At 34.5% G+C, this 27950-nt stretch overlaps 1 protein-coding gene and 1 pseudogene across 1 annotated transcript in view; both read right to left on the reverse strand.

Moving 5' to 3' along the window:
* Positions 1–27950, reverse strand: part of LOC108990529 (wall-associated receptor kinase 2-like) — a 329567-nt gene that overhangs the window by 148759 nt on the left and 152858 nt on the right. The gene's annotated exons all lie outside the window — the stretch shown is intronic.
* LOC108999623 lies at positions 2771–8386 on the reverse strand (annotated as a pseudogene).

Consider the following 27950-nt stretch of genomic DNA (forward strand, 5'->3'; position numbering starts at 1 on the left):
GGTTATACTTACCTGCGGTGCCATGTTTGGTAATGCAGATTTTGATGCAGATGAAGAGGATTAGGGCGAGCCTGAGGAGACGGCTCCGCCCGAGGAGTGATCTGGGATCACTGGCTTAGTTATCTTATTTTACTATATTGTATTTTTTATTTGGGATGACTGTATAACTTTTTAAACCCTTTTACTGATGTTTACTTGTATTTAAATTCTGGTACTTAGTAGACTTAATTATCCACTACGTTGTTATTGTACACTGTCGCATGTACACACACTTGGCACTTTTGTTGGGATGCGTGACCGCGTTGTCATCATCCCGACGTCTCGATTTCTGTGTTTCCTTACATGGGGGTCGGGGGCGCCACACCCCGTGACTCCGTTGTTCATCTTGGGGCTATAAGCAAATATGTTTTGAGAAAATTAAGAATCTACACATAATTCACAGTTAATAAAAACATAGTACACATGATGAGTAGTACTACAGGACTTGCTCACTCGTACGTTCAAAAGCTCAAAATAATGCAAAGCAGACCATGAGAGAAAACTTTTAACATACAAAATATGGAGAAAACTTATACAATACATGCAAAGAGACCGAAATCTACCATCATTAGTTGACTTGGTGGAAGATGCTGGCTGATTGAGTTTATAGGTTTTAAGGACTAAATTAAGGATTATCTACTTAATCTTCCGTTGGTTTTAGTGTGTAAGAGATGGTCAATTGAAGATAATCCTTAAGTCCTTAGTATAGCAACGAACTTTTAATAGCAACCCCTCTATTATCGGCCAACAATATCCCTTTGTAAACAACACCGTAGCCTCTTGGCCAATGACTCTACTCTTGTTGTAATTTTCAGGTGCCTTCTCAAGTTCTTTAGTGTTGAAGATTTTTGCTGTCTCCTTGGATCTTGCGTGATTTAGGAGTCTCTGCTGTAACATTAGGCCACCATTGTTTTGGAACCACTTTTCTTTGAGTTTAATGGGCTTTCTTTTCTGCAATCCCCAATATACCAAAGAACTTCCGACAAGGAGCACTAAGAGGCCAATGCTTATACTTGTACATATTAAAACATTCATTTTGACCATTTCGGTACTTTCGAATTTCCTATTTTGTCAATCTAATTATACATCTTATTTCGTCACTAGCTCTGCCCCATGGTTGCTGGCGACGTCGCATGAAGCTGCTAGTAAGTCTTCTCCTCCGTATTTCTCTCCATATCTCCCTCATACGCCTCTTCTCTCTGTCATTCTCTTGGTAGCCAATCTGGCGACGCCGTGCCACCATCGCTTGCCGCCATTGCTCGTCGTGTTGGTCTGACATAGGTAGCGGTGAACCCCTCTCTCTCTCTCTCGGATTCTCCCACCTCTCGTAGACCTCTCTCTGTCCCACGTCCTTCGATTCTCCCAGTTAGGGCTTCTAACACCACCGTTCGCCACCTCGACATGCACACACCGCCATGGAACCCCCACATCTAGCTCACTTCTATAACCCTCTCAGATCCGCCATCGTCAATGCCTCCTTATCGCCACCAATGTAACTCTCTCTCTCTCTCTCTGTTTTAGTGGTGGGTGTCAAGCTCTCGGCAATGACAACGAGGGAAAAAGGATAAAGCAGAGACCTTTGGAAGAGTAGAGAAAGAGAACGACAAGAAAAGAAAGAAATCGTGTGGGGAGAAGACTTCACTCTCGATCGATTAGTCAAAATTAAATGACAGTTTTAGTTAATATGTGATAAATTTGACTTTGATTATTTCAGTTCTCATAGTTATTTTTTTATTATATAATAATAAAATAATATGAAATTAATTTAATTTTACTTATTATATTCACATCAATTTTTTATATTAGATTATTCATTATATAATAATATTACTTTAAAAAATATTTAACTTCTTTAATTATTAATTTATTTAATTTTATTTAATTTTATCGTTCTACCTATTATATGTGAATTAGTAATTATATTCTAATTAAATTAATGTTATTTCATATGAAGTAGATAAGAAAGAAGAAAGAGAAATAATTGATGAAATATGTATTTAGTCTATTTATACTAACCTTTAAATTTGAAAAATATTTTAAAAGTCAATGTAGTTAAAGTCAAATTATTTGAAATTTAACTAATTGTGATCATATTTTCTTTTCTAATAACTAAATATTCAATGAATTTAACTTTTAGTTAATCCATTCACAATGCACTGTATAATGATGTGGGCATTCCAATGTGAGAACTTAGATTTTTTCAAGACCTCTTCTATGTCTTCACAGATGACACAGCCCATGTACACAATTCTTTATAATTTCGTTTTTAATGATATATAGTTTTGGAAAATAATCATAATTCTACATCTCAATTGAAAAAAAAATATTTTCCATTTAAAATAGAGTTGTAAAATATTTATATAAATAATTCGTGTCATTATTATTACAAGCCATTAATTGGTAGCTCCAAATGAAAAGAGTGCGATCTTATGGGTTGTTCGTGATGAGTTGTCATTAACATCAAACGGCTGAAATTAAACTGATAGAAATAAAAAAGTTGACCGATCGAGACCCATCAATTTCTATTTCGTTCTCCTATTGTGAGCGTGAGAGGAAGAGCAGCAATGTCTCTCACAAGTCTACATTAAATGGTATTACTATTAATGCATGCCACCATCGCCCATCTTGGGGCTGTTAGGAAATATGTTGTTTTTAAAACGAAGACAAATGGAAAGAAAGAACATGATGAAAGTATAAATTCTTTTGTCACCAAACATCTACCCATAATTCACAAATAAAAACTTAGAACACACATGATGAAATGACGACCCAGCTCAAAGCGCACACATAATTGAGCAATACTAGACTTGCTCACTCGTGCATACAAAAGCTCCCAATAATACAAATTAGCAGACCATGTGAGAAAACTTTTAACATACAAAAAGATCTATATTGAGAAAACATGAACACTGCATGCAAAGAGACCGAAATCTACCATCATCCGTTGACTTGGAGGAAGACGCTGGCTGATTGTGGTTCAAGGACTAATGGATTATCTGCCATCATCTGTTGGTTTTAGTGCTTGATTCCCCATGCTATCAATGGTACTTGTGGAAGAATAGCCAACGCCAACATCAATACTTAAAGAGTGTGTGGATGGATGAAGAAAATACTCCCTCTCTTCTGTGTTGAGATTAGCTTCTTTCCTTGCCTTCTTTCCCTGAACTCTCAGTCCATCCAGCTCCACTGCCACCTCCTTCATACTAGGCCTATCATCTCCTTTAACACTTAGGCATCTTTTTGCAACATTAGCAACTTTCTTTAGTTCTTCGATATAACTTCCATTGTGAATGTTGTCATCAAGAAGTTCTACTAAGCGATCATCTTTTACCATAGAAACAAAGTATGTTGCCAAATTTCTCTCACTTTCAGGCCTATCCAAGGAAATCACTTTCTTACCAATCAGTAACTCTGCTAATACAACACCAAAACTATAGACATCACTTTTTTCTGTTAGATGACTAGTATGAAAGTATTCAAGGTCTAAGTATCCTAATGTCCCTTGCACCAAAGTAGTTAATTGTGTTTGATCAAGAGGAACGAGTCTTGATGCTCCAAAATCTGATATTTTTGCTGTGTGATTTTCATTCAAAAGTATATTTGCAGTTTTTACATCTCGGTGTATAATTGGCATAGAAGCTTCAGACGTTTGTCCCATGAGAGTAAGGAAGATCGGCTTTTATCATGAAGATGATCAGAAAGTGTTCCATTTGTGATGAATTCATAGACTAGCATGGGCACTTCTGTTTCCAAACAACAACCTAATAGTTTAACAACATTTCTATGGTTGATTTGAGTAAGCAAAATCACCTCATTTATGAATTGCTCAATCTGACTTTGATCTCCAATTTTTGACTTTTTAATCGCAACCACTCTATTATCCGACAATATTCCTTTATAAACAACGCCGTAGCCTCCTTGGCCGAGGACTCTGCTCTTGCTGTAATTTTCGGTTGCCTTCTCAAGTTCTTCAGTGCTGAAGACTTTTGCTGTCTCTGTGGATCCTGTTTGATTTGGAAGTCTTTGCTGTAACATCAGGCCACCATTTTGTTGGAACCACTTCTCTTTGAGTTTAATGAGCTTTCTTTTCTGCAGTACCCAATATACCAAAGAACTTCCTAGAAGGAGCACTAAGAGGCCACTGCTAATACCTGTACATATTAAAACATGCATTTTGACCATTTCGATAGTTTCAAATTTCTTGTTTTATCAATCCAATTGTATGTATGTCTTATTTTGTCACCCGATACAAGTACTTCTAGAAGCTTGAGAACCACATAAGTGACAATATCTTAAGATAAGTGAATTACCAAGATTTGAATTAAAGCCTAGCCAGTGGTCGGGAAACAAAAAAGGGAATAGAATTAATTATCATTTAGCTGCTGCTTCCTATATATTGCTAGCTGCATGTTGTTCCTATACTTTGTGTCGTATCTTTCATTGATGCCGTGCTGAGACACATGATCTTGTACTCCTAGAGACTCATGACGCGGTTCATTGTTAGGATGAGTACTCTAGCTGGCATGTGCATTAAGCTTATTGTATACTTCCTTGTTAGGAACAAACTTAGAAGTTTCTATAAAGGAACTTATAAGTTGTTTTCCTAGAAAATTTATGGCTAGCATATGTATTTATTTTTTAATTTTTTTCGGGGTCAAAGAATATTTATTTGTCGATATATAAAAGAAACGAAGGGAAAATTGTGTTATCTATTAATATTTATTGATTAAAAGAAATGAAGGGACAAATGGTAACAAAGGGAAAAATTCCTTGAGTACTAACACTTGTTTGGTCAATAATATTTATTTTTATTGTTTTTAAAGAAGAGGGATAGTGTCCTAATTTTGTTGATTGCCTTCATGCAGAGTACTTCCAAGTTCCAATGAAGGAATACTATATACAAATTAAAGGATTGATTTGGCCAAGGTATAATCATAAAGAGCATGATCTTAATCCTTACGAGGTTATATATACTATTGTAAATTTGGTGTTTAACATACTATTTATTACAAAAAATAAAATGTCAATACTATTTTATCTAAGTTGATCTAGCAATTTTCTACATGATCAACAGTGTATTTGATGTGCGACTAAATTAAGAAGCTTATATATAAATTTAGAGTAATATACAGTCATGGGTTGAGGATGCGCCGCCCACTCATTTTGAAAAAAAAGTAGATCAATCCACTATTAAAAAATTATTTTTTTTATTCAGATGTTATATTTATTTAATTTTTTCAAAAGGAATGCGTGACCCAGTATTATTCCTATCTTTAAATCAGCATCCGAGAGGACAATTTACCTATACCACATTGACTTTGGGTCGAGTTATACTTCTTACTTGAATGTGTTCTCGAATTCCCACTTTTTTAAACCAAATGATTACTGGGAAAACAAGTAGTGATGAGGTTGGAAAGCCAAATCCTTAAATTTATGTAATTTCAAAATTAGAAGTTCAGCAAAAAAATGAACAAAAAAGAGTTTAAACATTAATATAGCATGCGCTATATTATATTTAATTAATTCTAATACATACGTACTGAGTGCAATAGCAATAATTCTAGATTGGCTTTCTCTAGGTCTGCAACCTATTCCGGGTGGCATCCTCCCATCTCCTTCGTACCCATGTCGACAAGTACATGTGTAATTTCCATCAGTGTTGTTGCATGTTGCATTACCAGCGCAAGGTTTCTCAAGCGAATTGCACTCGTCGATATCTGAAACACAGTGATGCAGACAGCCACAAACGTCACAAGATCAATGACATTATATATATAGAAATAATAAAGATAAATATATATTTATATGTATATAATATGAGAAGTGATTTATATATGTTGTCTTAGGCTGTGTAAAGTCAATCTCGCGTATTCCAATTTTAAAAGAAATTGATAATTTTGAGACTCATGAAAAAATTTGATTTTTCATCGTGGGCCTAATTTCTTACAAAAAAAAAATATACTAGTCTTGCATATTTTAAAATTGCATCTATATACATTATATATATATATTCAAATTACCATCTGTATACTAAATTGATGAGCCAAATTAAGGAGAAAATAAGGCTTAGCTGGATTACCTTGGCAACTGTCAGGTCCAACAGGGAGGTATGGGTTCCCTTTATAACCATCGAAACAATTGCAACGATACCCAGGGCCGTTGCTCGAATTGTAACAATAACTATGCGTTGCCTTACATGCGTAGCTATCCTTATTTTTCTTAGCATCTTCGCATGTCTCATTCCCAACTGCCCAATCAAGCACCAGGGGTACAGTCTTTCTATTCAGTAAATTTGAGAAATCCGAGGATGAAAAGTTGTATGCTTTTTCGTCCACTATAAAGCCGTAAGCACATTCACCGATGCCAAGAGTTTTCGTGTTGTACTCGCTCAAGCTCCGAACACTTAGATCAAATTCGGTCGGTCCATTTGGGATAGAAGTCTGACAACAGCCAATACCAGAGCATGACCCGTTAACCACATCGCTGGCATTGGAGTTACAGAGTGATAAGCATCCAGTAGTGAAGCCCTTTTATTCCACAGAGCCTTGAATAAACGAATAAACGCCACAACCCACGGCAGTAATCTTGTTCCTCTTATTTGAGATCCGAAAATTTGACAGCTTGAACAAGGCAGAGTTGCCACTGTAGTTGACACTTATGCTAATAGGCCCCCGGCCATCAGAGATGCATTTTGAGTAAGCACTATTCTTTTCAGAGCATGGCATAGGATAGTGGTTGCTGCTAATTTGCAATATCGGTTTTCCTTTGTTGCCGCCCTTGCTGATCTCGAGCTCTTTACAAAGACTGGCTACGGGGTTTGAGACTCGCAGTTCCCCATCCAATACTGATATGTCCTCGACAAACATATCAGGGCCCAGAGATGGTTTTGGCCCATGTCTTATTGTGTTGTTACAAGTGATGAGAAATGTTGAGTCAAGGTAACAACCCTCGCTTGTTCCAAATGGGTAGGGGATTTCAACACTTCCACATCTACGGTCACATTCTGAATTGGGTTTAGATGCTACTGACGCTACTAAAATCATCAACACGATCAGTTCCCCAAGTACAAGCAGAGGTTGCAAAAGCTTTCCATTGAAGGCCATGGTTTTCCTTCAATTCGCGTGCTTTCTTCAAAATTACTTACTTGTGCTGCTGGCAGTGTCGAATAATTAGAAAAAATAAAAAACAACAAAGAAGCGTAAAAGATAAAACAACCAACAATCTTGCTCGTTTAAGAAGAATGATACAATGAAAAACAGGCACAGTCGTAGCAGCAGACTAACTACATAAACATTCAAATATCATAGGCCAGACTTGTGGTACATCAAACACAGAGAACGGAACCTGGCAAAGATTACAAGGGACAGTACTGTTCTAAATAGATGATATTTAGAAAACTTTAGATTATCTGTCTCCTCGTTCGGATTATTTTTCTGAGCACTAAAAGAGATAATTAATTGCATGAGAAAATAACTCTCCGTAAGCTGCAGGTCTATGATCCTCACCTCTCGAATTTTCACAACCTCGAATTTTCAAAACACTTAAAACTACTTCGACCTGGTCAGCATATTACTCTGTCTCGGAACTTCATGACATACGGCTTTAACTAGCATCGATTCACGTGGTCTCTACTCTTTTCATCAGTATTGTGATCTCCTTTTGTCAACTCGATCTCTTGTTTTTGTGAGATTAGATGAAAATGTTGAAAAAAATTTAAACTTGAAAAGTGTAGTGTTTGAGTAATGTTTGAGAATTCTCATGTTTGCACATTGAAACACGTACACGTTGAAACGCAAATAACTTTGACCCCATGAGTGATCTGCAAAAGCTAGCAAACTTAAAACCGAGAAAGCAGATGGTCCATTAACACAAAATAAAACCGGACTGAGTACATAAACATGCACATGACATCAAAAACATTTTCAGGAAAAAAAAGCGGCTCAATTTGTAGAAGAGAGAAACAATGAAAAACAGGCAGTCGTATATCATAGGACTTACGATATTCTATACACCAAACAGGCAAACACAGAGAACGAGACCTGGCAAAGATTACAAGGGACAGTGTTCTTATAAATAGATATTTTAAACTTTAGATTATATATATGTCTGATCCTTCATTTTCAGGAAAGTAAAACGAATTCTTTTTCACACGAGCGCTAAAAGAGAATTAATTGCATGAGATGATCATAACTGATCTCTATACATATATATAATATATATATATATATATATATGTATATTGCAGGTCTATATATGATCCTCACCTCTCTCGCGCTCTTGAGCACCTAGCTAGCCACTTTGGAATATTATCAGCCACTTCCTTCAGCTGCCACGCTTTCTCTTTATCTTTCGCTCTACGTCCTTCAAGAACTTTAAACAACCTATTATCCATTTATAAACAAGGCAGACTTGTGTCCTCCAGCCAATTTACATTTTTTTTTTAATTTCCCCTTAGTGGCCGTAGGGCCGACCACTACTCCAAAGCTATCAGTATCATATTTACTTCTGATCTACTTGTGGTGGAGGAAAACTCTATACATCAGAAGATTAATTAATTTACATGTCATTTATAAAGAAAACAAGGTAAAAGTTACATCTCAAATGTTTTATATTTACGTATCAAAGTGTTAAAACTAAAACAATTTACAGTAACTATAAGAATCTGACAAATTGTGCTCATTCAATTATAAAAAAAAAAAGAAAAAAAGGTGAGTCGTTAATGTACATGTACAATATTGACAATAAGATCTTCACAAAATATTTCCATTGTAAGTTTCGATACAATGTATCACTTTTAATAATTTAGAGTGTGCGACACTTGTATAATTCATGAAAGTATTTAGTATTACTCCAACTAATATATACCCAATGGCCTCTTGTGGCATGCTTAGAGTCATAATTAAAGGCTTGTTTGGAAAAAAGTTTTCATCTCAAAAACTTCATCTTATCTCATCTTCGTCTAAATATCAATCAAATACAAATACTTTCAAATTTAAAAATAAAAAATAATTCTAACTTTTTCAAATCCCCAAACAAAAATAATATTATAAAACTATATTCTAACAATATTTTAATTTTATAATATTTTTTATTCAACTTTTTCTCTCTCATTTTCGAAAATCCAAAAAATACTCAACTCAAACTATCTCATTAGAATTCACAAACTATCTTACTAATATTCACAAAATTCTCATGATCTCATGATCCCACTCCCCAAATGAGCCCTTACTAATATTTTGTTATGCCACTTCCTTCAGCTGCCCCGCTTTCTCTTGATCATTTGCTCTATGCCTTTCTTAAGAACTTGAAACAATATATTCTTCTTTAAAGAAGGAAGATATACATATATAGACTTGTGATCTCCTCTTCTAATTAATTACCAAGTTATGTTTTTTTCCCTTACGTTCGTGGTTCTAGCTAGCTAAGGGGGCCGACCATTCCAAATTAAGCTATAGATCTTTTTCGGCACGTCAAATTATTAAGGGGATTGTTTAGAAATAATTTTCATCTCATCTCATTTTCTTCTCAAATATCACTCAAACATGTACAAATACTTTCAAATCAATAATTACAACTTTTCCAAACTTCTAAAACAAAATACAAAAGATAATTCAACTTTTTCAAATATTAAAACTCAAATAATATTAAAAAATAATATTTTAACATGAATATTTTAATTTTATAATATTTTTTATTCAGTTTTTTCTTACTCATTTTTTAAAACTTAATAAATACTTAATTCAAACTATTTCATTCTCCAAACATCCTTTAATGTTTCACATTTTATGCCATTAATTGTCGATAATATGGCACATTATATCCACTAATTATAAAAATTAGAAATAAAAACACCAAGTGACATAATTATATATAGTTTGAACAGTTAATACTAAATTATTAAGGGTCAACCTAATTTTAATTAATTCATTAGTACTAGCAAGTATTATAAGAGATCTCTAGAAAGTGCTGGAAATTAAAGTGTCTTTCTTCCACTGTGAACAAGTGTGAAGGGACTTCTTGACGTTTCTAATTGGAAACCACGTGGAAAAAGGGGAAAAATAACAGAAAATGAAAACACATGAAAAAGTAAATTATTTTGATCCAGAGGAATTCAAAAAGAGAAAGCTAATTCAAAGTAGGAAAAGTAGGAAGGACGTATTAACTTTGGTTAAGCAAAAGATTCCCTAAATGTGAGGTACTGTACACTAATGGCGGTCGAATAGAAGCGAGATAATGTATCAGTATTAATTAAAAAAACAACGAAATGAAGCGATTGATGATCAGACAAATAAAAGATATCTTATCCAAAGATAAATGATTCCCACAAATACAATAATTTCAGTTAAATCATGGAATGACTCGTATTTAAAAGAAGTCTTTCTTTTCTTTCTTTTTCTTTTTTTTTTCAATTCTAAGGCAATTTGAATAACACTTTCAACCCATCTCATTTCATCATTATAATTTTCACAAATTTTTATATAAAATATAATAAATAATTTAATTTTTTCAAATTTTAAAATAATAATAATATTAAAAGATAATATTTTAATAATATTGTATTCAATTTTTAACTTTCATCTAAACTGAACTCATCTCATTTCATCAGCTCCCACTAGCATCGCAATGGCTTTTAAGATTTCTAAAATTTTTATCGAAATTTTAAGAGTTCATCTCAGCTCATTTTATTTCCAAACATTATTTAAATATAAACATTTTCAAACTAATAATTACAACTTTCTCAAACTTCCAAAACAAAATCCAAGAGACAATTCAAGTTTTTCAAATATCAAAACAAATTTAATATTTTAACAATATTTGAACTTTATAATATTTTTTATTCAATTTTTCCTCACTCATTTTTCAAAACCTAATAAATACTTAACTCAAACTATCTCACTATTATTTATAAATCAATTTACAGCTAACTACTATTTACAAAATTCTCATCATATCTCATTTTCCAAGCATCTTTTAATTAATGTTTTATATTTGATGCTATTAATTAATAATATGGCACATTATATCATCTAATTATAAAAATTAGAAATAAAAAAACCTGTGACATAATTATATATGGTTTGAACAGTTAAAACTAAATTATTAAGAGTCAAAACCTAATTTTAATTCATTAGTACAAGTATTAATATAAGAGATCTCTAGAAATTTGTGTGTAGCTGGTAGCTGGAAAGCGCCATTTCTTCCACTGTGAACAAGTGTGAAGGGACTTCTTGACGTTTCTAATTATTGGAAACCACGTGGAAAAAGGGGGGAAAAATAACAGAAAATGAAAACACGGGTCGAAAAAGCAAATTATTTTGACCCCAGAGGTTTGCAAAAATGATCTTTTAATATTATTATTATTGGCAAAAATTATCACTAGGTATAATATTCCATGCAGGGAATACCAAAAAGGAGGAATTACAAATTTAAGCAATTTTTTTTTTTTTTAAAAAGAGGACGGAACCTCCGAGATTTATTGACTCCCTCACTTTTGGCAGAGGAAAACCTTGGTAAACATCAAAACACTAAAGCCAACCCGTGGTAATACAACTTACCGTAAACAAAAACATACAAAAACAAAAAAACAGCAGACCAAGGCAGACCCATCAGCGCCCATGTCTCATACAAGGTAGACCAAGTTTATCTAACCGTAAAAGTCCTCTAAGTCTTGTGGGAATATCCTGAGAATGCCATTGCTGAGTGCAGCCCCTTGCTCCCAATCTCGCCAAGTAGTCTGCAGAGGCGTTACCTTCCCGATATATATGCATGACATGTGAGTCTAAATCTTTCATCAACTCCATTAGTTCATCCCAGTAATCTACTAGATACCAGTTTTCACATACCGATGCCTTCAACCATTTAACCACTACCATAGAATCTAATTCCAAATCAATATGCCCCACCCCCATCCTTTTAATCAATCGTAAACCATGCACTAAACTCATAAGTTCTGCAAAGTTATTAGTACCTGTCCCAAGATGAACCGCAAAAGCCATTATCAATTCTCCATTTGCATCCCTAAGTACTCCACCCGCACCTGCAACACCCGGATTTCCATTTGAACTTCCATCTACATTCAGTTTTAGACGTCCAATAATCGGCTTTTCCCATCGAACCAACTTTGGGGCTGCTCTTTTTGGAGGTTTAATAGGAATGTTGAAATCTGATAGGATTTTTTCATCTTGTCTCGACAAACATTTTCCCGCTTTAAGTTTTTCTCCCATTTTTGCAGTCCATATCTTGATATTATGCCAAACAGTGACAGCTGAATCTTTAACTCCATCCATTCGTGCCTTACATCTTCTCAGCCAGAGGGACCAAGTGACAATGGAAGGAATTATCCCCAGCAGTTGCCCCATTTGAGATGCTTTTGATGCCTTAGTAAACCAAACCTCTACTAAATGTTGCCATGAAAATCCTGTAATTCTTCCCAAACCCATCTGCACAGACACTCTGTTCCACACTGCCTTTGCAATATCCCCATTTGCAAGCACATGATTTATGTCTTCGTATCCACCATTCAAACAGCAGTCACATTTTGAGACTATAGGAATTCCAAGCTTTCTAACTTTATCATCCACACTTAGTATGTTATTGAAAGCTTTCCACATAATAACAAAAATATTCTTAGGAATACAAGGAAGCCATACCCACTCAGCCCATCTAACCTTAGAGGCAGTAACTCGAACACAGTTCCATGCACTCTTTGTAGAAAATTTTCCATCTTTGTTTTCTGGCCATACAAGCAAGTCAGCCCCTTCTCTACTTTTGCTTAAAACCTCCAAAACTTTTTCAGCTAATTCTTCCCCCAGTAGCCGACTTAACATATCAACATCCCAGCCATTTTCTATTTTTAAGTCTTTTACCTGTAAACTTGGGAAATCACCCATAGGGATCACGCTACACAGAGGACCCTCATCCAGCCACTTATCAAACCAGAACGAAACATTCCCATTCTTAATCTTCCATTTTGAATGATTAATTACATCCGGTATACATGAAGCTACCATCCTCCAGAATCTCGATCCTTTCCCTTTATCCACAAGTGAAATATGATTATTTCTAATATATTTTGCTCTAAAAAATTTTGTCCATAGAGAGTCATCCACCATGATCTTCCACGCAAACTTCATGAAAAGAGACCTTTGAACATCTTTAAAGTTTCTAAATCCCATTCCACCTTCTTTTATTGGAAAACATAATTTATCCCATGACTTCCAATGTTTTTTTGGTTTTCCTTCACTCATGCCCAAAAAAAAATTGCATAAACATCTATTTATGCTTTTCAGCACCGAAACAGGCACTTTCACAGTAGATAGAAGGTATATTGGAAGACTCATTAGAACATGCTTTAAGAGTAACACACGAGCCCCATTAGCTAACAACTTATTTTTCCAACCCTCCAACCTTGATTTAATTTTTCCAACAAGTTCCTCTAAATAAACAGCTTTCATTCTCCCAGGAGTGATTGGCACTCCCAAGTATTTTAAAGGCCAATTCCCTTCCACAAACCCAGTAAGATTAAGAAGAGAGCGGCGTCGTGTACTAGAAATATATTTTGAAAAAATTATAGAGGATTTGGCATTACTAACCTTTTGTCCTGATCATTGCTCATATATCGACAAAGTATCCCTTATAGCTCTCACTGACTTTCTATTCTATTTTGGAACATACGAGGGATGGGTACTTCTAAGAGAAGGCTGAATAAATTGGTTAGAACTTATAATCCGGGGTTTGTTGCTCTGGTAGAACCATGGCTCTCTTTAAGATACATGGAGTCTTTAAAAAAAAAAAAAATGCAGTTTGAAGGTTGTTCTAATGATACGCAAGGGGGTAAGTTGTGGATATTTTGGTCTCAGGGGATACAGGTAGACTTGGTGGAGGTAACGAATCAACTTATTACTGTGGCTTCTAAGATACAAAGTCAGAAAGTTTACTTCTCATTCATATATGCCAAGTGTAATCAGGTGGAACGTAGAAGCTTATGGCAATCTTTATCCTTTGGAGTGAGGGGGCCTATTCCTTGGTTTGTTTTGGGAGATTTTAATATCATTAGAAATGATTCTGATCGTAGAGGTGGGAGACCTCGACCCTTTTCAGCAATGGAGGATTTTAATGCTTGTATTGATAATGTGGGGTTTTCGGATATGAGATACTTGGGAAATCGGTTTTCGTGGTGTAATGGTCAAGAAGGAACCTCAAGGAGTTGGGCGTGCTTGGACAGGGCTCTTATTAGTTCTGAGGTGATTTCGGTGTTTCCAGAGGCCCATCTAGAATATTTGTCGAGGATTACCTCTGATCATGCACCTATGGTTATGAGATTAAAAAATCCTCCCTCAAAATATGGTTCTTCCCCTTTCAAATTCCAGCAAATGTGAGTTAAGCATGAGGCTTTTATGGCTTGTGTGGCGGTTGTTTGGGAAGAAGAGGTAGAGGCGATTGGTATGGCTCGGTTGGCAATAAAATTGAAAAAAACTAAAAAGTAGGTTAAGAATCTGGAATAGGGAGGTGTTTGGGTCTACGCTAATGAATATTAAATTCTTGGAAGAGAGAGTGGAGATCTTAGAGCAAAAATTGCAAGAGGTTTTTAATGATGAAGATGAGCAAGATTATTTGGTTGCTAATATTGAACTAAATTCCTGGAAGGAACGAGAAGAGACCAGATTAAGGCAACAAGCTAAACAATATTGGCTTGAGAAAGGTGAAGCTAACGCAAGTTTTTTCCGGGCCTTTAATACTCGATCCAAAATGCAGGTTAAAGAAATGAAACTACAAGATGGCAGATGGCTAAAGTCTCCAGAAGAAATCCATGATGGGGCAGTACAACATTTCAGTCATTTATTTGAACAAAAGCAAGTGGGGGAATTACCTGACTTATCTTCGATGGTGAATGCTGTTATTTCAGATGAGGATAATGAGAGTTTATGCCAGCTCCCTTCAATCCAAAACGTGAAGGATGCAGTGTTCTCCATCCCTGTTGACAGCAGCCCAGGGCCAGATGGGTTTGGGTCTGGTTTCTTCCAAGATTGTTGGTCCATTGTTTGGAAGGATGTGGTGGGTGCAGTTCAAGAATTTTTTTTGGGGGCTGATCTTCCCATGAATTTTGCAGCTTCTTTTTTAACGATTATTCCTAAGGTGGAGGCGCCAACTAGCTTTGACAAGTTTAGACCAATAAGTCTATGTTCAGTGTTCTACAAAATCTGCTCCAAAATATTGGTGAGTCGCCTAGCTCCGATGCTCAAACGCATAATATCCCCTGAACAGGGAGCTTTCATTCCAGGCCGAAGCATTTTCGACAACATAAGCCTCACTCAGGAATTGGCAAATAGTATCAACAAGCAGGCTCGGGGTGGCAACATAATCCTTAAGTTCAATATGGAGAAAGCATATGATAGTGTAGATTGGGGATTTCTTTTACATGTTATGGCCCACTTTGGTTTCTCTAGGCAGATGTGTGGTTTAATTAAGCAATGCATTTCGACTCCGTGGTTTTCAGTTGTCATGAATGGGGTACCAAAAGGTTTCTTTAAAAGTGGACGAGGTTTGAGGCAAGGAGATCCTATCTCCTCGTATCTTTTCATCATTGTTGAAGAAATCCTATCTAGATTGCTTAAGGTGAGTTTTGAAGAGAGGAAAATTGGATTCTACTTGCAACCGAGAGGGACCCCAGTGATTTCGCACTTATTGTATGCTGATACCAATTTAAGCAATTAATTTGCACTAAATTGGGAAATTTAATGCACTAAATTAGGATGCATGAAGAGATATAGTTCATGTCGTTGTAAAAGATGATGCCTTACGGCCCAAAGGCAAAAGTTGGAACAACGGAAATCATGTTTGTAACTTTGGAAAAGCAACAGATTTCCCGGCCCCAACATGAAGATCATCTGAGATAAAAAATTGCACTAAAGTGGGAAATTGCAGAGAGGAAGACCATGACTTCCTCCACGTGCAGTACGTAGGTCTATGATCCTACCTAAGCTTTCCCTGATCAGCACCATTACTACTTTGGAATATTGGCCCTTTTGTTGAGATGCTCCGATCCACTTTTTCTTCATTCTCTATAGGTTTCACAAATACTTCAAAATTCAAAAATTAGATAGTTTGGTAACAGAATACGATTAAAATTAATGCTTCCTTAATTGTTAAATAATTTCAAGATACGGACTAGCAGATATCATTTGATTAAAAATTAATATATCTAAATAATAGAATAATTCAATTTAAAAGAAATTAATTTTAAAATAATTTATTCTGATTTGAATTAAAAGAAATAAATATATAACTCGATTTCTCTCCGCTTGGACTTATCCCTTCGTCTTTTTTCACCCCTTTTTAATGACGTTTGGTTGGATCGAAATATAATCAACCCATGCAATTTTTCTCCGTTCTCTAGGGACACAATGGTCGTGGCAGGCAGGCAGTACCATCATTAATGACCAAATTTTGACGCACTGCTCGATCGTTGAACCCTGTCAAATTTTGTCACGAATAACACATTACAAAAAAAGTCACTTTATGCAAAGAAATTTTGCGGTTACTTGTTACTTTTACTGCAAGAGATTTAATTTTTTAGGACAAAATTTATAAGAAATGAATTAAATTTCTTCTTTTTATTTTTAAAGATACAATTTATATTTCGTCTCAAAAGATGTCTGAGCTACTAAATTCGTTCGAACGGATAAATATTCATTTGAACAAGATATTTTATGACGAATAAAATTGTCTCAAAAAATAAAAACCGTTCAAACGAAACAAATAGTTTCGAACATAGAATTAATGTCTGTTCGAACAGTATATAATCTATTTGAATAATAATATTGCTGGAAAATTAATTTAATTTTTCAGCAAAATTAATAACCGTTCGAACTTAAATTTCTTTGTTCGAATGGACATTTTTTTAATTAATTTGTGTATTAGAATGGATTTGTGCATATATTTTTTCCATTAAAGTAATAAATATTTTTTCTATTAAAGTAATAAATATTTTTTTCCATTAATTTGTTATCATTTTCAAAATATACAAATGTGTATATATTATATATTATGATTTGCGGGAGTTAAAATATTTATAAATTCATAAATCAATTTTATGTAATTAATTTAAAAAGTTTATAGTGATTTCTTTTATGTTAAATTTATATAAATATAACTTTAAAGATAGTATCATTTTTTATATTATCATGAACGACAAGTAAAATGAAAAAAATAAATAAGATAGCAAACACGAATAATAAAAACCATACATTAATTACATCTCAAATATATAATGTTCAATACAAAATAAAAAAGTAAAATAATAACTAAAACGATCACTATTGCCTAAGTGGATCAACATCCTTTTGTAACATTTAATGTGTCTTTTCAAATTCCTAAGCTTCTCCATGATGAGCTTAACGAACTTCACAAACATAGCTTGTACCTAATCCAAAATAGCCCCAGGAGGCTATCTCTTAACAGCGACAATACTATTAGAAGCTGGATTTGTGGGAAGATCACTAGGCTGTTCTGGTGCAGTCTTCCGCAAGTGTCCCTTGCTCTTGCTGAATGTGGTCTTATTAAAGGGTCTCATCTGTGATGGTGTCTGCTCAGTCACAGACACTGTAACCCCCGATCGGAGTAGGAGGTTAGATATCAGCAATGCAAATGGTAGACTACCTCCACTGGAAAAGTGTGACTCAGATCGAATGCAAAGGAAGAAATATAATGCCAAATCAGTGGGGTCCCCTCATGCTATCCGCAGCAAAAATCAGGCTTGATCGATCTCGAAATCAATCTTGTGTTTTTTCGGATCGATATTATAGCCAATAATCAAATTAAGCATTCTGAAAAATGCTATACAATCGGCCTGTCGAATCACCTTGCTCCCATCATATAGAGGAGTTGAAGGGTCTCGCACTAGCTGACATACCTGATCTTCTGTGAGACCATCATCAGGTAGATCTTCATCCTCACTACCATCCGACTCTATATTCGGGGCTAGCGTGGATGATGCAGCAGGTGTGTCGGAATCAGATGGTGCAACCGTTGGTCCCCGTGTAGCCATTACATGATATGTGTTGGCCACGCGTGGGATGGGATGTCAAGGAACTTAGCAATAATGCGGGGAGAGAAATTAATACTCACTCATCGGACTGATAAGGTGTAGAACAGAACATCAGCGCTATCCTCTCCCATGGCATGGTAAAACTTACCGACCATCTCTGGATATGCAGTCCCCCGCTGCTAACAGATCGATATCCATCTCCGCTTGGTGAAGATGAACTATATGCTCTGTCCCTCCCATAAAAGATTGGAGAAGTAAGACAAAATTATCTCACGCTCAACAAGTATAGGCCGCGTCTCCTGGGCATGAGCTACTCCATTACTTTGGCTGGACTGATCTCTCGCACGTTTTCTTCCACTGAATGCCATTAGTATACTATTTAACCATAAGGAAAGTTAGAATATAATTAACCATAATATTTAAATTATATTATTGAAAAATTATACTATACTGAACTGAATTGCAATAATTTGTTCGATCGGAACATATTTTGTTCGAACTAGTAAAATTTATTCGAATGGACTATTCTATTCATTCGAACTGGCAATCTTTGTTCATTCGAACGAATTTATTTTGTTCGAACTAAAATAATGCTATTTGGCAACTGGACTAGAGTTAGTCGAACGGGAACAAGCCAAACAGCCATGGCTGAGTCGACTCAGCCCTGAACTTGAAAACCCAATCTAGATGTTATCCTTTGTTTTAAACACTAAAAATTATTAAGGAGTGAAGCCCAATCATTAATTTCTACCAATTATTTTGCTGTCATTTATGCGAAATACACCAAAATGGGGTATTTCGAATTCGAAATCCATACCCCCCCTAAACACAATCCATTCGAACATAAAACCAAACAATAGATGTTGGGACTTGATCCATACCTCTTAGAAATTCAAATGTGAGGTTGCTAGGGCGGTTGAGTGACGGTTTGCAGGTGGAGATAAGGGGCGAATCAATTTCTCTCAACAACTGCTGGTTCGAACTGGAGATTTTTGTTTAATTGTATTCGAACTGGGTCTATAATGACCGTGTCTCGTTCGAACTGGATAAATATCCATTTGAAGGGTTATTATACTATTATTTTCTAATTATATTACTAATAGTAATATATAATAATACTAATATTACAAAGTACAAAAGTATAAAAATAAAACTAATAATAGTATTATAATTCTTTTAACTAATATAGTTAGTATATTATTTGTAAATATATTTTTTTAATTATACTAAGTACATACTAAATACTTAATATAAGTACAATGGCTTAATTATATAGCCACTATATATATAGAAACTTATAAAAGAGTATGCATGGCAAAGCATGTGAAATCATGATTACTGTGTCATGAGATGGAAGTTTTTGCATGCAACTTGCCTTAGCAACGTGTGCTAGCTCGCTAGCGTTAGCCGGCTAGCACCACAAATTCTCAAATCACGGTCATCACCTAGCTAGCTAATTTCCTAGCTTATCATTGCATATATACTTCATTCCTTTGAGAAATCATATTCACTTATTTATCAAAAGAATATCTAAACCTAGGTCGATCGTGGGCTGTATTGAGAGCTTTCTGCGTTCAAATGGAGTATGTATATAATAATCTATCATGTAGATCATATTCTGAAGAAATGGACGAAAACATGTATAGACAAGTACTAGCTACATTGATCATAGTAAAAATGAATGATACATATCATGGGTGTATGCGCAACAGAGATGCCAGTTCTAATCTACTGATCACTTATAATCTGTTGTTACCACTACAAGAAATAAAGCTATTTGCCCACACAACAGTACCCAATGATATATTTCTAGCGTTTTACTGTTATCTGCATTAAAAGATAGCATCTCTTCTTTTTTCTTTGCATCTCTAAATAAAATAACCAACTATGTATATATTATGTACATATAGAGAACACGTAGAAATTCTCTGACAATTAATACAAGGGTCTTACTAGAAATTGGAGCTACCTTTTACATGATTTAGAAGACTAACGAGGCCATTTCAAAAAGCTTTATGTACGCTAGCTCTTTAGTCTGGTATAAAGCTAGCTTCCAAAATCACAGTATCCAATGTGATCAAAATTCAACACTTGGCAATTTGATCCTACCAAACAAAGAATGCACCGAAAAGAACAAATTATACAGGTGAAAAATTATATGCACTTATGATTTTTTATATGAGAAGTACATAATTTTCACTTATTGGAACTGGTAAATACCAAGTCTGCTGCATTCAACAACTTCATTGACAAAACAGAAAAAATTTCTAGAATAATGATGAAACAAGTTATTTTTTCTTAGTCATATAGATGTTGAAAGATACATAAAAAGCAACAATATCAAAACAAGAATAAATGAAAATCTACAGGCCAGTCATGTACTAATAATATTATTAAAAGGCTACATATGTACTGATAACTTACCTTGCTGTAGCAATTTCATTGTACATTGATGACCAAGAACTTCCAATGTGCATGTTGGTGGCAAGTGTAATGTAGATCGCCAGACAAAATCTACAAAATATCCTCATAACCAAAAAATATACTACCTACCCCACACCAGTAACTGATGTACAAAAGAGGAGGTTCTGGAGATATGGGAGACATTTTGTTGCTATATTATTTTAACTTTCATCTCCTTACCAAAATTCATAAAAAATTGTTACCCTCAAATTTAGTAATCGGCTATGCAGGTCCCTGAGTCTCTCTATGAGACTCTCCTTGGGTCTGCCTCTCTAACTCATATCTCTCCATAAACTTGTCGTACTTGTCTTGTTTCTCCATTAATAGCATGACATTCGCTCGTAAGTCATTATATAAAGCCTTATAATGTGCAGCTTCTTGCTCACTTCTTTCTGCACGTTCAGTTTATTCTTTTATTCGGGCATTAGTTGATTGTCTAGATGACTTAGGAATAACCATCTTGCCGAGACCCCATACATACCCTGGCCTGTGGCCCAAAACTTTCTTAAATATTGCTACTGTAGCATCCTTAGTCTGCTTCTCATGCTCTAACTCTGCCATCTTTGCTGCCATCTCATTCTATCGACCATTGGAAAACATCATAGAGGTTAGGTGCTTGTAATATGTACTTAGCACTAAAAATATGGACATTGGTTTATCTTGAACATCATGAGATTTTACTTTAACACTCACATATTTCTCTTCCGTCATGGTAGTCACAAATTTATCATTCTTCTTTGACCACCTGGCTTCTTTAAAGAAATCAACCAAATTCTCCTCATTCCCAGACTGCAAATAAAGTAAATTACACACTAGTTTAGATTGAATATATGAACACCATTATGGAGTACAAATTAAAGTAAATTACACACTGGCTAGCATTCACAATGGAGAACTCAAATCTATATGAAATCTCTCATTCAAGCTATCAAATTAATTGTTGGGATTAGACTTACAAAGTATAAACAATAATGATTGTTGAGTGTTTTTTCTGTTTTTTAATAACTAAATGTGCAAACAATTATATTAGTCATTGATATATAGAGAACACAAAGGAAATATACAACTTTGAAGAAGCCTAACATATCAATTAGCACAAAGAAATAATAATGCTACATACAGTCGATGTGCATCTTGCAACCAAAATGGAGACTGACCCTCATCTCCATTAGCCGCACAAATGACCTTCGTCCAGCCGTGTGATTGTTTTGTTGCTTCTCCCTATTACTTTTATTTCGTTCAGACATCCGTTACAGTCATTGTAACACACCGTATTTTAGTGTATTTTTATTGATGGATTTATTTTTATTAATTCAAAATTTATTCTCTTGTTTTAAAATTGTTGAATTTTTAGTTGGTTTATTTTTATGATTTTAATTTTGTAAAAATTATTTTGAAGTGCTTTCTTAATATTAATTATTGTTATGCATTTAAATTAATTTTTATATTAAATTAACTTATTATTGAATTTAATTATTTTATTTTCATTTAATCACTACGTTTGAATTATTTTATTTTTACTTGCTGTTTTGAAATCGTTTCCGTTGGATCATTTTTATAACCCAAGATGTGAGGGTTGAGCCTCATTTCTTTCCCTCACTTTTTCTTTTTCCCTTTTTCTTTTTCTCCTATTTTTCTTTTCCTTCTTTGTCTTTTTTTCTCCTTATTTCTCTTCTCCTCCCCCGCGCGCTGCAACCCCTCTCCCCGTGCAATTTCTTCTCCTCCCCAGCCCACCGCCGTGCACCACCGTCTGGCGACATCGCTCAGCCCACTGCCTCCCCCACCGGCCGGCGACCCCACCCCTCCATTTCCAGCCCCTCTCGTGCCGCCGTGAGCACCCACGCAAGACGTAAAGCCGCGACACCTATTGTGTTCGCTGGCCGCTGTCGCGCCACCTCCGGCTACCATTTCTTCACCACTTCATCCTCAAGCTCCTAGCAACCCAATGCACCCATTCTCAGCTCCGATCCGCTACTGGTGAAGTACATTCAACTCCATTTCCGTTTTGGGAATTTTTGCACTTCAACCACCCTCTACGCCGCCACCCACGACCAACCACCATCACCACTAGCTTCACCAACATCCCTAAGCCCTACCCTATCAATCTCGGATCTTGGTTTGTCCCCGTTCAAAAGTGAATTTTTGAGACCCACGGCCACAGTGCATTTGGCACTGTTCTGTAGCTGTGTTGCCACTTCTTGTAACTCTGTGATCCTCCGAAAATTATTATATAGTGTTGTAAGTATTTTCTCAAAGAACTTTCGTGATTTAAATGTATTTTTGCACTAATTCATTTTACTATGAATTGATTGGTTTTGCCGGACTGAGTCTGAGAAGTACGGGGGTCGGATGGATTGGAGGATGGAGTTGTTTCTGTGATTGATTTATATTGGGATTTGTTGGTTGTTGGATATTGATGCCGTGTCTTGTACATTGCATGTTTGCACGCATGTTCATGTTTGTAAAGAAAAACTGAGTTTCGTGTAATTGCATCCATGTTCATGTGTTTATTGAAAATTGAATTTTCTTGTGAAAAGAAAGAGACTGTAGGGATGGTGGTAAGCAGGGATGGTGGTAGAGTCTCACCTGTGATTCCCGCCTATGGTGCACGCGGTAGGGATGGTGGTAAGCAGGGATGGTGGTTGTGTCCAGCCTGTGATTTCCGCCTACAATGCATGCGGTAGGGATGGTGGTATAGTCCCGCCTGTGATTCCCGCCTACAGTACATGCGGTAGGGATGGTGGTAAGCAGTGATGGTGGTATAGTCAAGCAAATGAATGCCATTATATTAATATATGACAGACAAACCAAATTAAAGATTCTCATGTACAACAATAATTTAAGAGCTCAATTATGAATGACTCGTAACAGAAGTCTTTCTTTTCTTTTTGAAGTCTCCCACTAGTACTTTTATGGTTTTTAAGAGTTCAAGTAGGCCCAAAGATACATGTAATCACTGGTCCAAAGGAAAAAAAAATGGATAAAATCTCTGTCAATTACTAAGAATCTCTCTTCCTACCCCATGCTGAGTAGGATGCATGAAGAGATATAAAGTCGTCGTTGTTGGATTAACAATATTTTAATTAAGGAATGTGTCTACTAAAAATAAATTATTCAAATGAAAACAAATATAAGTATATATTCAAAATTGAGTTAAGAGCGGTGCTACTCTACTGCTCAGAATAGCCCGCTTAAACTTACCGTTAGGCTAAAATCATCTTTTTATTTTTTATTCATATTCTTTTTATCATTTTAAAATATTTTAAAAAATATAAAAAATATCAATATACTAATAGTCAATTCCTTAACTATTAAATAAAAAAAATTAAAAAAGAATTAAAATACATAAGACGTCAAAATGAGGCCGGGGGACAAGTTAAGTGGGCAAAGTAACATTTTTCATTGCGTTAAAGGCCATGGTATTTGGAGATGTCGTGCAATGCATGATGTTAATTAATATATAGCCCATGGCACCTCTTGTGGCACGCTTATAGTCATTAACTCTAACATGAGTAAGCTTTTGAAGCAAAAACACTAATATTGCAGATCCACTATATATGATGATCTTCAGTACCTCTCACTCTTGAGCACCTCTTTAGAAAGTTAGCCACTGATCAGATCCTCATGATAGCAACATGACTAGGAGTTAGCCATGGCTGTAAATCTCAATACTATTTTGCAGCAACCACCAACAGCGTCCAACAACCTTGCATATTTAAGAAGAGTGATACCAGCAGCCTACACCAAATTTAACATATTTGGTATCATTAATTAGTATGCATGCATGCATGACAGCTCGGGATTGAAGAATTATATATATGGTGTGTTGACAACAAGCAGCCCGAGTTGCAGAAGAGATCAGAAACAATGACAAACATGTACAGGCAGTAGTAACTTCAGACTAAGTACTGCATAAACATGCAAATATCATAGGACTTATGATACATTGATCGTCAAACAACCTGGCAAAGATTACAAGAAACAGATATTTTCGTAAGTCTTCTTCAAACATAAAAGTTAGAAAATAAACTTGGTTTGCTCATATATACTTTATTCATGGTGTTGGAGCCACTTAAATAGATTAAATACATCACTTTCTAGATCACTAGTAACATGAATTATTAATAAAAGATAAACATATATAACCAGTGAGCTAAACTTTAGCTAGTGAGATTAATGAGATTTGCTTATTAATCAATTACTTACTCCCGACAATAAACTAGAAAGAAAAGAGTCCTGTTATAGTTATCGAAAATGTAGCCCGAATCACTTTACCGAATAGTATATATTTTTTTTATGTATTTTTTAAACATCATAAATATTTAAAAAAAATAAAAAAATAAAAAAATAAAATAAAAAAAATCATTCAGAATATTTTTTTGGATCGAACTCAGAACCCGAAACATTTCTGGCCAGAAAGAAAATGATCCGTCAAAAGATGATGCCTTACCCAATGGCAAAAGTAGGAACAATGAAAATCATGTTTATAACTTTGGAAAAGCAAAAGATCATTTCCCGCCCCAAGATCTGAAATAAAAAATTGCACTAAAATAGGAAATTGCAGAGAGGAAGACCATGACTTCCTGCACATGCAGTGCGTAGGTCTATAATTATATATCCCTTCGTTTTTATTTTTTTTACCCCCTTTTAATGACGTTTGATTGGAATCGAAATATCATGAACCCATGCAATTTTTCTCCAATCTCTAGGGAGACAATGGTCGTGACAAGCACTCCGAATAGCATCTAATGATCTTCTCGGTCAATTAATGACTCGTGTATTATAAGTATATAATTATATTGATCATGCTCTATTGGAATAAAAAATAATAATAATGAACCCTTATAAAGGCGCGCAATTACTTACCTAATTAGATTCCACTTCTATGCAAAACCAAAATAAACAATTTCATTAAACAAGTCTAAAGTATAAACTGATCGGAATAAATCATACACATTAAAGCAACACTTCTATGCAAAAAGCAGGAAAAAGTTAATTAATTACCCAAAAAAAATTTCTTATCCGAAGACAAAAGTTGGGAAGAATGATTCCACGACCAATAATTGAAGCAAGGGAAGGACTATACAAATTAAAGAAGGATAAGAGATTTTTATCATGAACATGATTAGAAGGTATTCACTTGTAATGTAATTAGAGCATTGGCAAGTCTAAAATTTTGGCTAAAATCAAAGTCATTGAGAATATTAATCTATATTGGTCTATCCAATCCAAAATCAAAATAATAATATAATATTATATATTTTAATAATAATTGTTTTTATATTTTGCAAATACACTCTATATATTAATTAATAATTTAATTTTTACTTAAAATTATTATTTCTCAACTTAATTATCCAACAAATACATTTTGCCAACCCTTCTCACACCCAACAATCACATATACTCTGTATTAATTTGTATTACTTCTAATATTCAACATTTCCATTTTTATTGTAGTCTGAAAAATTAAAGTACCATATTATGCATAGCCTTGCTTATTATTAATGTAGCCATGTTGATTATTTGTGAATAAAATATGGGTTTGATGGGTGAACATGAGTGCCTCTCCAACTTTGGAAATTCCTTTAGGCCTCGTTTGATTACACAAATGAGATGAGATGAGATAAAAATTGAAAGTTGAATAAAATATTGTCAGAATATAATTTTTTAATATTATTCTTATTTTAGAATTTGAAAAATTTGAATTGTTGATTATATTTTGTTTAAAAATTTGAAAAAGTTGTAATAATTAGATGAGATGAGATTAGATAGTTTCATATGTGTAACCAAAACAGACCTTAGAGTTACTCACTACAAGAAATAAGACTTTTACCATGAACATGATTAGAAGGTATTCACTTGTAATGTAATTAAGGCATTGGCAAGTCCAAAATTTTGGCTAAACTCAAAGTCATTGAGAATATTAATCTATATTGGACTATCCATTCCGAAATCAAAATAATAATATAATATTATGTATTTTAATAATTATTATTTTTTTATATTTTGCAAATACACTCTATATATTAATTAATAATTTAATTTTTACTTGAAAATTATTGTTTCCCAACTATTTTCTTTTCAACTTAATTATATATCCAACAAACACATTTTGCCAACTCTTCTCACACCCAACAATCACATATACTCTATGTTAATTTGTAGTACTTCTATTATTCAACATTTCGATGCATTTTTATTGTAGTCGAAAAATCCGATTAAAAGTACTATACTATGCATAGCCTTGTTGATTATTTGTTAATAAAATATGGGTTTGATGGGTGAACATGAGTGCCTCTCCAACTTTAAAAATTCATTTAGGCCTCGTTTGGTTACACAGATGAGATGAGATGAGATGCAATAAAAATTAAAAGTTAAATAAAATATTGTTAGAATATAATTTTTCTTTTGAAATTTGAAAATGTTGAATTGTTTATTATATTTTGTGCAGAAATTTGAGAAAATTATAATGATTAGATAAGATGAGATGAGATGAGATAGTTTCATATGTGTAACTAAACCAGGCCTTAAAGTTACTGTAGCTCAAAATCTAAGCTAAATGTTTTTAGCTAGTCTAATGCAGGTCATTTATACAAAACTTAGCTATATTTTGAATTTCACTGACATTTAGCTAGTCCAATGCCAATGCTCTTAGTTTGTGATACTGATGATCATGAATATTGTTCCGTTTGTGATGTCCATTCTAGTAGGTTATTTTCCACATGATGAATATCATTATATTGGATTGGTTTGTCGACTGAGCCACGTTGTGCTTGAAACTGCTGAATAAATTTGTTTTTAGTCAGCTTAATTAGCTATTAGCCTATTAGATGGCCACTCACATACCTTGCGGTTTATCAATCCAAATATTCTATTATAGTTTCGTACTAATTAAGCTAATCCTGTAAATGGATTTTAATTTTTTCTTGTACAATGTTTAAAACTCTATCTCCTTGGAATACCAATATTGGATTTAACTAAAAGCTTTTAATTCTAAAGTGGAAAAAGGCTAACAATTCATTTCACTAAATTCTCACAAAAGCTTACAATGGTATTGCATATCTCACACAGAACACATTACATTACCATCACTCAAGAGAATATCAAATATATACATGTCACAGCTCTCAATTACCATGTACATGAACATGATATATAAAGCTATTGTCACATTCTTTTGATATTAAAACATGCATACAAGGAGACCAAGTTTCCTTTAATTAGAGAGAGGGGGCGGGAATTAGAGATTGCATTGGACTAAGAATGTGGTTCATGAGAGGCAGAAAGAGAGAGTAAGGAAGGCCAAGTAGGTGGCATGGGCAAATGATAAACGGGAGAAAATGGAGGGTGGATGGCTACCAGTGGGTGGTGATGATGAATGTCGACGAGAGATAGGCTA

The sequence above is a fragment of the Juglans regia genome, chromosome 6 (genome assembly GCF_001411555.2).
Source record: "Juglans regia cultivar Chandler chromosome 6, Walnut 2.0, whole genome shotgun sequence".
Classification (NCBI taxonomy): domain Eukaryota; kingdom Viridiplantae; phylum Streptophyta; class Magnoliopsida; order Fagales; family Juglandaceae; genus Juglans; species Juglans regia.